The following is a 10,703-nucleotide window of genomic DNA, read 5'->3' as shown; positions in this document are numbered from 1 at the left end:
GTTGGTCAAATCCATTTGTGCCTTCCAAGTCTATTGTTTCTACTCTGTTTTTTTTTATCAAGCTGATCAAAAGGTAAGTTCAAATTAACCTGAAATTAATTTTCTGCTTTGACCTTATTTTTTTCCCCAATCAGATTTTATTATAGGTTTTACTATACACCTCCTTTCACTCGAGAAACAAACGATGATCATAAAAATGAAACGATGAAAGTTTATTTCTATTTTACAACTACCTGTTTGAATTTTGGGCTGCTTGATTCAAGGGTGTCATCCTTCTTTGATATGTAAGACTTCATTCCATTTTAGCTTTAAAATCAGTTTTTCTTTAATTTTAGGGAAGAATTGGGGTCTCATGGAAGTGGGATGGACTTCAACGGGATTTCGTCATTCATTTTACGTTATTTCTCTAATGTGATTGCTCCATTGTGTCGCTTATCTGGCTTTCGGAGCTAGATGTCAAGCATTTAAGATCTTTTCCATAGAAAAGGACAATTAATTTTACTTTAATTTGAGGGTGTGCATGAATTGTTTCTTCGGTGTCTTTCGAATGACTAAACATGTCAGAACTTGCAATTTTCATTGTTGTGGGAGCTGAACCTGATTCTTTTTTGTTCTCATAAACATTGAAAGAAACCATCGAAATAAACATTGATAGAAATGATAAGCACATAATTGAAATCCATGAGTAAGAAATAATTGATCTTTTGGACATATTCACTTGCTCTCCTCATGGCTTTCGTTTCTGTTTCCATTCCATTGCATAATTCATTGCTAAAGTCCTAATATATGATTCATGTTGTACATTTGGGTAAGTGAGTTTACCGATTATGTGTTTTGCAAACGATAGTGCTTCAGTGGGGAATATATGACTTGGCACTATTCGAGCTTTTAGATAAACCAAAGGGTGGAGAGAGGCTGAATCAAGTGATTGCAGTGAATCCAAATCCCGAATGGATGAGATAAAAATGTTTCAAATATTGTCAATACATGTGGAACTTGAATGTGGAACTTGAATTTGTTGTGACTATGAAAGTTGTGTAATGTGGAGAGCAATTACATGATTGCTCCATGTCTGTTTTTTTTATAAGAGAATTCGATTAGTCTATTTTGTGACTATTTTTTTTTTCTATAATCGTTCTACGCAGTTGATAAATGGATGTGACCTTTTTCTTCTCCAAAATAGTTATATTATACCGTTATTTAGTTAGTATTGAAGGATAATATGGTTGAAGGTGTGCCAATATGTAGGATAATTGATAAAATGTTATTTGTATTATTAACTATAAACAGTTTAATTGTGTTTGTTGTACATTAAAATATCTCTTAACTTATCATTTTGTCATTTGTGAATTATCAACAAATATTGTATAGTAATTATGATAAAATTGTAAAAACTCCACACGTATGTGTTCCATATACCTTAAAGTTAATTATCGGTTTTTTGTCATCTATCTATTAGTAAAGTTAACAATTAAGTTTGTTCATTTTAGATAATTGTGTAGATTACAAATTACTAAAGGTATGTAAATTAATTGTTCATTTTAGAAAATTATAGAATAAAAAATCATAAAACATAGAATCGCTCTTCCGTGCATCGCACGAACACAGACTATTATCCTTGTGACCACAAATGATATTTTATTATATTAAATTAATTAATAATTATGTTTGCTTTAGATAAGTGCAAGTTCTTTTGAAGTCACATTATCAATAATAATGGAACTATTTTCATATATAAATTAAATTAATTATATAATAAATTCTTATGAAACCTTTAAGATTTCAGCTGTAGAAAACATTATGCAGTATCTAACAAAATTAATTTTGTTATCATATAAAAGTAATGATAATTCTTAGAAAAGCTCCAATATAATTTTAGATGTACTTTAAATATTACTATGTATCTAAATCCTATATAAAATTTAATTAATTTAAAAAATTACTTTAACTATGTATTAGAATAGAAATAGAAAAACCACAAGAGGTGGCACAAGTGGTGAATGTGCATTTCCTTAAGGGATTTCGCCTAGGCTTCTAGCCCGAGTTCGATTCCCTCTGAGGTAAAAAATAATACATTTGTGGCTAGGGACATCACTACAGGAAACAAATAAAATCAGAGATTAAACCTCCGTGCATCGCGCGTGTATAATCCTAGTGAATGAAAGAGCAAGGGCTATCATTTGGAAAGTAATCATAAAGCAGGAGGCGTTCCGCTTTGACCTGCTGGAAAAAAGCCCTGAGTGGGACCAAATTAGTGTGCCTCAGCCTCCTAAGAACTTCTACATGTGTCCCACGAACACTTCCAACTAAGGCTACATTAGATAGCATCCTTTAGCCTCTTAACGGACATCATGATCCCACACTCCATCAGTAACTTATATATGTGTGTTATATATTTTATTATTTATCATTTGCATTTTAGTCTCTATCTATCACGACTTTACAATTTGGACCCATGATGTTCAAAAAGAGATATTTTAGTCCTAGAATTTTTTGATGTGTGATAATTTAGTCCTTCCAATTTTTCCTTCAATTACTAATACAAATGGTGAGTTGACATTCATTAAAGCTTATATGGCATGCAAAGTGCTTCTGAGGCATTTACTTAGGGAAATCGCTCTTTATTTTCATCTCTCTCTCTCTCTCTCTCTCTCTCTCTCTCTCTCTCTCTCTCTCTCTCTCTCTCTCTCTCTCTCTCTCTCTCTCCCTTCACCTTCTTCTTTTCATCATAGACAACCACAATCTCTCTCTCTCCCTTCACCTTCTTCTTTTCATCATAGACAACCACAAACAACCATTTCGGCCTCCACCTTCGCCATCACCACTAATAACCTCTCCGACGAAAAAATTGCTTCTGACGGCTCTGAGACAGAAAATTGCTTTCCTCTTTCATCAGGCGACAAAGAAATTTAAGAAGATCAACAATCAAGTTGTGGACCTCTAAGAAACAAGTAGTTGAATCTAAGCAGTTTCAAAGAGATAGACTAATGGATGAGAAACCTCAATCAGTATTGCTATTGACCCTAAGCAGTTTCAAAGTGAACATGTCCTCTCCTTTTTCTCTATGCCCATTTTATTTTACAAGTTTTGTTCCGCTTCCACCGTACCACTGTTTGTGTGAAAGAATTTAGTGTTGTGATCCCCAAATCTGACCCATCTCTCCCAAGATTTTCAAAACCACATTAATTCCTCCTGTAAAATAATATCCTCATATTCATCACTCAAAGACTTCTCTAACTTCTGAATTGATGACTCTATCTTCCTCCAATCCAACTCTTGTTGTATCCCCTGCATACGTCTTTCTTGATTAAAATTGCCTCATCTTACCTGATTTGATTCCCCTCCATGGACTAAAATTCAACGTCTTTCTTCTTTTATCCACCACTAGCCAATTACCATGAGTTGTATCTAGACATTTAACCTGCTTAATGACTTTTGCTGGAACTTCTCCCTCAACCATGTGCTTTTCACATGGAGCCTTAATCGCAGGTAGGGTTACCCTCTTCTTTGTTTATTGCTCATTTTCCCTATCCACCAAATCACTAGTTGCCACACTTCCTCCTCCCACGACATTCTTGATCGGAGCATGCTTGCATTTATGCGCAATATTCCTATAACACTTGCAAGTCGAGCAAAAGAGATTCACCTCCGTACTCCACATTATTACAATTATGACGGAGACAAAAAAAATCCCAAAACTGGTTTGTTAAGATTAATTACAACACAAATGTGGGCAAACTTGCCTGTCCGTTGTATTCATGTCGACCTTGATTCACATCGCAACTATAGCTGCCAACGTACACAAAATACTCTCGTCATAATATAGGAACCCTAAGCCGGGATGCGAATCCAAACCAACATCATATTGATCTTTTAGTCTGCCGCAACTAAGTCCTTGGTCCATGGTTTTACTGACAAGTAGTGATCGTAAATGAGCCAGGGTGCACATGACATGGCTTTCTCCTTGTTTGTCTCATGGTCAAACTTGATAAGGAATTATCCAGGATGAACGTCACGAACTTCGTATCTTCCCGACAGCTTCTACAATGTCTTTAGCTTCTCACAAAGAGCATGTAGCCAATATAAATTCCCCAGCGGCTTCTCCACTAGCTAGGAAGTCCTCCTACGATTTACATATCTCGTCGTAAGGTTTCTCATCTATAGAAAATCTAAGGAACAATCTATTCCCCTTTAGAAAATCCAACTTCATGACACCCTCATCAAAAAGGTTTGGAATCTTCTTATGCTCGGTTTTCGAAGTTCCAAGCACTTTCTCTTAGATTGTATTCTCCCTCTACAATGGCTTCTCTGCCGGCCTAGCACCTCTGCCCTCGATTTTTCATTATCGAGCTCCGTCATTAATATAAAACATCCTAAAGTTCTTCATTCTTCCTATACTAGTATTTTAATTGAGATAAGTACTTAGGTTATACTTGAGCAAGGGTGCGTATGACATGTTGTACAGTATAAAGCTTGATATAATGTATGATAATATTATGGGTGAACCTAATATGCACCAATTTTAGGTGGTGTAATTTTACACCTTACTTTGACTGGGTATAGCAGGTCAACACATTATTTTTTTAAAGAAAAAATATCATTAAAAATTTGTTATGTATTAAATTTCTTTAAAAAAAGATGTGTTGACCTATTATAGCAGGTTAAAAAAAGTGGTCTAAAATTAGATCACTTTAAAAGTGGTCCACATTAGGGGTCACCTAATATTATATAGGCCATAAAAATTTAATATTATCCAGCGGTTGGTCATACACTGTATAACTGATCAAATAGTTTAAATTAATACAATCATGTATTATATATGTGAAGTATTGAATAATGATAGATAATATACAAATACAATATAAAGTTGTTGTGGGTGCATGTGGATGTTGATGGTGATGATGGTGGTCATCGTGGTACTGGTTGTGGTTGTAGTAGTGATGTGGCGGCGCAGTGGTGGAGAGTGGTGGTGGCGGTGAATTAAATATTTTTAAGTAGCTTATACATCACAATTTTATCCACTCGTATCTCTTTTTTATTTTTTTTAAAATCATATCTCATTGTTGCATACTAGGTTAAACAATTTTCATCATTTAAATATATATGTAAGGATTGATAGATAAACTCATAATATATTATATAAATTTATATTCTCTTATTTGTAACATGTGGTAGAGCAGTTAGTTATTGATCAATTAAATTCTAATAAAAGATCATTATAATGACTAATCAGCATCATTTAAAAGCTCAATGTTTACCTGGAAAAAAAGGTTAGATTGCATTAAAATAACGAAGTGTGAATGCACCAGCATAAGGAAGAAAGTTGAAACAGGGGCCAGAATTCCCTTTTAAGAATCGGAACCAGCTTCCAGAGAGGAGCTTTTCTACGTTATCTTTTGAATTTTGACGTTCACACATCACAAATCCCGTTTGTGGGACACAATTAATAAACGGCCCCTAAGATTAAAATATTACTCCCTCCGTCCCTAATTATAAGCTAAAGTTGTAAAAATCACATTTATTAAGAAAGCCTTAATTGATGCATTGGTTTTCAAAAAAAATGTACAACTTTCTATGTTTACCCATATTTATGATAACACTTTTTCATCATTGTACTACTAATGGTGGTGCTCCACTACCAATAAATGCAAGGGTGAATATGGAAAGAAATATTAACTTTTGCAAGGTTAGCTTATATTTAGTGACATAAAAAAAGTCTCAATGTTAGCTTATAATTAGGGACGGAAGGAGTACCCATTTGAGTAGAAATAATATATCTTATATATTTTTCGTGTTTGACCTTTTTCCCCCCACCCTCGAGTTAATATTTTCAACATCACTTCGATGCAAATCTCAATTGTGGTGGAAGAACCCACGTGATAACGGTTCTGTTCTGTGTTCTCCCATGAGTGAAGTTTGATTAATTCTCACATTAATCTGGGAGCTTTATTTATTGCTTTTGCGTCAATGACTCGCTTCATAATCCAATTAACCGACTTGACATATCCAAATGATTTTATGCATGCTAATAGTTGCAAAAATAAGATATTTTAGTATGTGTCAAGGATCACAAAGTATTTGCATTTTTGGATGGAGAAAAGGTTCTAGTTGGACATGCAGGTGCTCACCGTGAACAAATTGTCCAATAAAATTCAAAAGTGATGATTAATCCAAATGTTGGAGAAAACTTAGGATTCATGGAGGCAAGGAGAAGCAATGATATAAACTACGTATTAATGGTCTAAGGTGTCAGCAATTCAAATTACTAACAACCAATGATCTCATTAAATGTGGCGGGTCCTATAACTACTACGTTATCCACGGTTAACACTCTGGTAATTTCAAGTCATTGCTCACCACTACCTTCTATAACATGAATAGTCTTTAGCATTTTTTCCATCAGGTTACTGACAACTTTGGTCATCGTTAATTCAAAGGCGAGAAAGTTAATGAATCGTCATGTGCCATTGGTCATGGTTGCCAATAATTTGAAATTACTAACGAGTAATCATTGTTAAGATTGAAAAACATTACTAAAGGCACGGGATGTCAATAATGCGATTAGTTACTAACGGTCTTAGTCGTCGTTAATCCCCACAACTATCCAATAGTATAGGTGTTGGTAGTTATTGCACTAGCAGAAATCAATCCAATACTGACTCGTATTATTGACGGTCATGAAGATATCACGAAACCTCGTCTAACTGTCATCCTTAGTTGTTGATAGCAAGTTATTTATGTATTTTCTTTAGTGAGATAAGTTAGCGTGCTAAATTACCAACGATCCTACCTGTTGGTAATCCAAAAATACCATCTCATTACAAACGGTCAAGGCCATTGGTATCACGGCCACACAACTCCATGCATTGGCTCACATGAATGAAATATATGCTTAATCTCTATGCTTCTTTTTTCATTTCCAATAAGTCTTGCAAAGAAGTTTGGTCAAGTAAGGAGGAACATGTAAGTGCTTAACTTTGTGCAACACTATCATGCCGGTTTACGACTAGGCCCAAGGGGCCTTACGTGGTCAGGCATTTTCACATTATTATCATTGTTATCGGTATTTTGTGTGGATTTTCAAAAAGGCAAAGTGGTGGATATCATCTTAAACAATGGAGGACCCTCTATTCCAATGAATTTTATGAGCAGCAAACAAGTTGATTCTCGTGCACCAAAAATGTACACCTAGTAGGTAACAGAATTGGCACACTTTCATAACTCACGTATCTTTTGTGAATATGCTGATCGGTTTTGTTTATGTAATTAAAGGCAAGTAATAGTTGATGAATTTTTTTGGTGCAGTAAAGCATGAAATGATGATATTCAGATGAAATCATAGCAGGTGACACCTCAAACAAAATAGCGCTAATTGACTTGAGAAAAGTAGTGTATATTGTCACTACTCACTACTAATATTGCAAACTACTTTTTTTTTACAATGGAAAATAAACAACAAAAAAGAAAAACTACACAACCACATCATCACAGAGTAGGCGAACTGATGACAAGAATTTATATAGTATTTTTATCTTATTTTTCTTGTCTTTTATTTAGGTTTTATTATCTTTTTAGTTAATAAATAGAGTCTTCAGTTGCATTTAGATCTTTATAGTATTTTAGAGTCACTATTTGCATATTAGTCAATTTTTAGTCTTTTATTGCATTTTAACCCTTAGAACTTTTGTCCTTTTTGCATTTAAACTCTTGGTCTAGAATGCTAGAGCAATTGAGGGCATAATGGAAAGAAATCTTTGTGACTATAATCTGAACTTTCATGGCTTAATGTGCATTAGAATAGGTGCTTGTGGTTACAAAGAATGGTTTAATGGTGTGTTTAATGTGCAACCCTTATTAATGACACTTGAAGGAGGAATTCTCTTGTCCATGGAATATAATTGACGAAGAATTGCACGGGTAGATGAAGATTAAGGACAAATGAGTTTTCATAAGTGAGCAGTGAAGGTTAAAAGAGCTGTTGGAAGGAGTTACAAGCATTAATAAAGGAAAAATAAGCTCAAGAATTGAAGTTACTCCCCAACGGAGTGTGCACGCATGTGTGTGCACCATATGGCACGCACGTATCAGCACAGTGGCTTCAGCCATATTTTAAAAGAATTTATTATAATACAAAATAAACTAAATAATTAAGTTCGAAAAACTGATATACTAAAAAAGGGGTTGTCTAAATGACCCTAGGTAAAAATTGGGTCAAATCTCCCTTGATGAAGTGTTCCAATAATATTATAACATGTGTCTTGCCATTTGTCACCACCGAGTCTATGTGGCACTGCCACATGTTTTAGTGAGGACCAAAATCAAATTTTTGTTTATAATAAGGGGGCCAAACCTAAATTTCTTGATAAAATAATATTAATCTTTAATCATCTTCATATTCTTTTACGGTATTCTTCATATTCAGTGTTTTAATTTTCATCTTCATCAAACCTGATCACTCAAAAAAATCCAATAAAGTTTAAAATCATTATCTTCTTCTTACTCAATCTCACTTCATTCCACTCATATGTTTACATCCACTCAATCTCTTCTTCTTCTTCTTCTTCTTCTTCCCTCCTACAACTCAACATCGAAAAAACCCAACAAATTAAAGGCTTCTATTAAACCACCAAATGAGAAAACGAAACCCAGGAAAAAAAAATTCCAACCCAATAAAATAGATTATAGCAACATAAATAATCTTAACAATTAAAAATGATAGCTTTTTATGTGATATACCATTTATAAGTGAAGCAACCGAGCCTGATGAAGTTTATTGAATTATTGTCAAAACAACAACCCAGGCAAAACATTGGAATGACGCACATGGCCTTGTACCAATAAACTTCTCCTTCCTCGCATCTCTGCAATTTCTCGTGAGCCTCTACTACACTACAATTCTTGGGAACATTTTTTTTTAAAAAGTCGCATAGAACCTATTAACTAGAAAACCCAAACCCAGAAAAAATCACACAAGAAAATAGAACCTAGAAACCCTAGAAAAAATCACCTCTACACCCCGCAGCCAGCACCACCACCTCACTCGGCCACCCAAATCGTGATCTGAATCGCCCTCAGATATGAAGGTCCCTCCCTCCCTCTCCCTCTCTGTGTGTGTTCATCTTTTGATGTTCAACTTTTCAAGAATCTTATAATAATAGATGGGTAAATAGCCAAGTTCGTCCCTGAAAGTGTCCACCGCCTTCAATTTCGTCCCTAAACTTTTAAAATGACGCCCGTGGTCCCTGAATGTGCCAAATCTCTCTCATCAACAGTCCCTAAGTTAAAAAAAGTTCACGGCCGTTAACGGAAGGCTGAGTTGGATTTTTTTTTTTGTCATTTGAATGTTGTGAAAGTTTTTAAAATTTCGATTTAGTCCCCATGGTTAAAAAGAAATCCTTTTTCTCCCCATCTTCCTCTACCTCTACCTCTCCCCACCACCATCACCGTATCTCCATCTCCATCTTCTTCATCCAGATTCAATAACCCAAACAAACCAACCACTCATCCAAAAATAATACAACACAGAGCTCAGCCATTTTTTCTCACCCAGACAACCCAGATCTGAAACGAATTAACCCAGATCTGGCAGTTGTTTCCCACCTTCCTCAGCCACTCATCCAAGCCACTTCTCCATCCCTTTCCTTTCTTCTACTTCGGTACCCATCGATGACTGAGTGCCTGGAAACCAATTTATCCCTAAAGCAACCATTTTACCAATTAATAAAATTACAAACACGTTCCAGATTCAATAACAACACCAAAACATTGAAAATTTCCAAGCTTTGAACGAAAAAACCAAATATAGCAAGAATCCACAAACCAAAACATTCAAAATAGATGAAATTTACAAGACCCATGGTTGAGGAACGCAGACATGGACATTGTAGAGGCCTTGTTGAATAAGAGCTTCAACAAGGTGCGTGAGGTCAGGGGATTCAACCACTGATGTTCCTGTTCAATTTTTTTGCAAACGCTTTCACCAACCAAACAAACATTCAGAGTATTCAGAAATACAAAAACTGATTATTGGTTTTATTCATCAAATCAAAAGGGGATCGGTGGAATTTGGCTTGTTAGAAAGAGGAACCCCATCGAACCCACCCATCACCAGAACCCCATGGAATTTGTCTTGTCTCTAGAGTTGGGGGTCAACAAACCTAGAATCCCATAACACAAAATTGTGAACAAACTCAAAAACTCATGAGCAAACCCAGAACACAATCATGAACAATCCCAGAAAAGTCATGGACAAACCCACAAAGTCGCCCCCAACCCCCAAATCGCAGCAATCAGATCTAGCAATCCACTATGGTGGTCGTTGAAGACATGTCCGAAGTAGAAGAAGAAGGTTAGAAGGGAGGAGATGGTGATGAAAAAGAAGAAGATGAAGTGATGATTTTGGTTCGTTTGTGGAAGTGTACTGGGTCCAGTGGTGGTGTTAGGTGGAGAGAGTAGATGAAGGGAAGAGAGGAGAGTGAGAGATTAGTGGATGAGGATGAGAAGAAGAAGAAGAAGGAAGAAGAAGATGGAGATGAAGAGAGGTGATGGTGATGGGGAGAGGTAGAGGAAGATGGGGAGAAAAATAATTTCTTTTCAATCACAGGGACTAAATCGAATTTTTTAAAACTTTATGAACATTCAAATGCCACATAAGCCTAGTCTTGACAAAAAAATAATCCAACTTAGCCTTTCTTTAACGGCCG

This window comes from Lotus japonicus, chromosome 1, assembly GCF_012489685.1.
Source record: "Lotus japonicus ecotype B-129 chromosome 1, LjGifu_v1.2".
NCBI classification, from domain to species: domain Eukaryota; kingdom Viridiplantae; phylum Streptophyta; class Magnoliopsida; order Fabales; family Fabaceae; genus Lotus; species Lotus japonicus.
Note: the sequence above shows the minus strand (reverse complement) of the source record.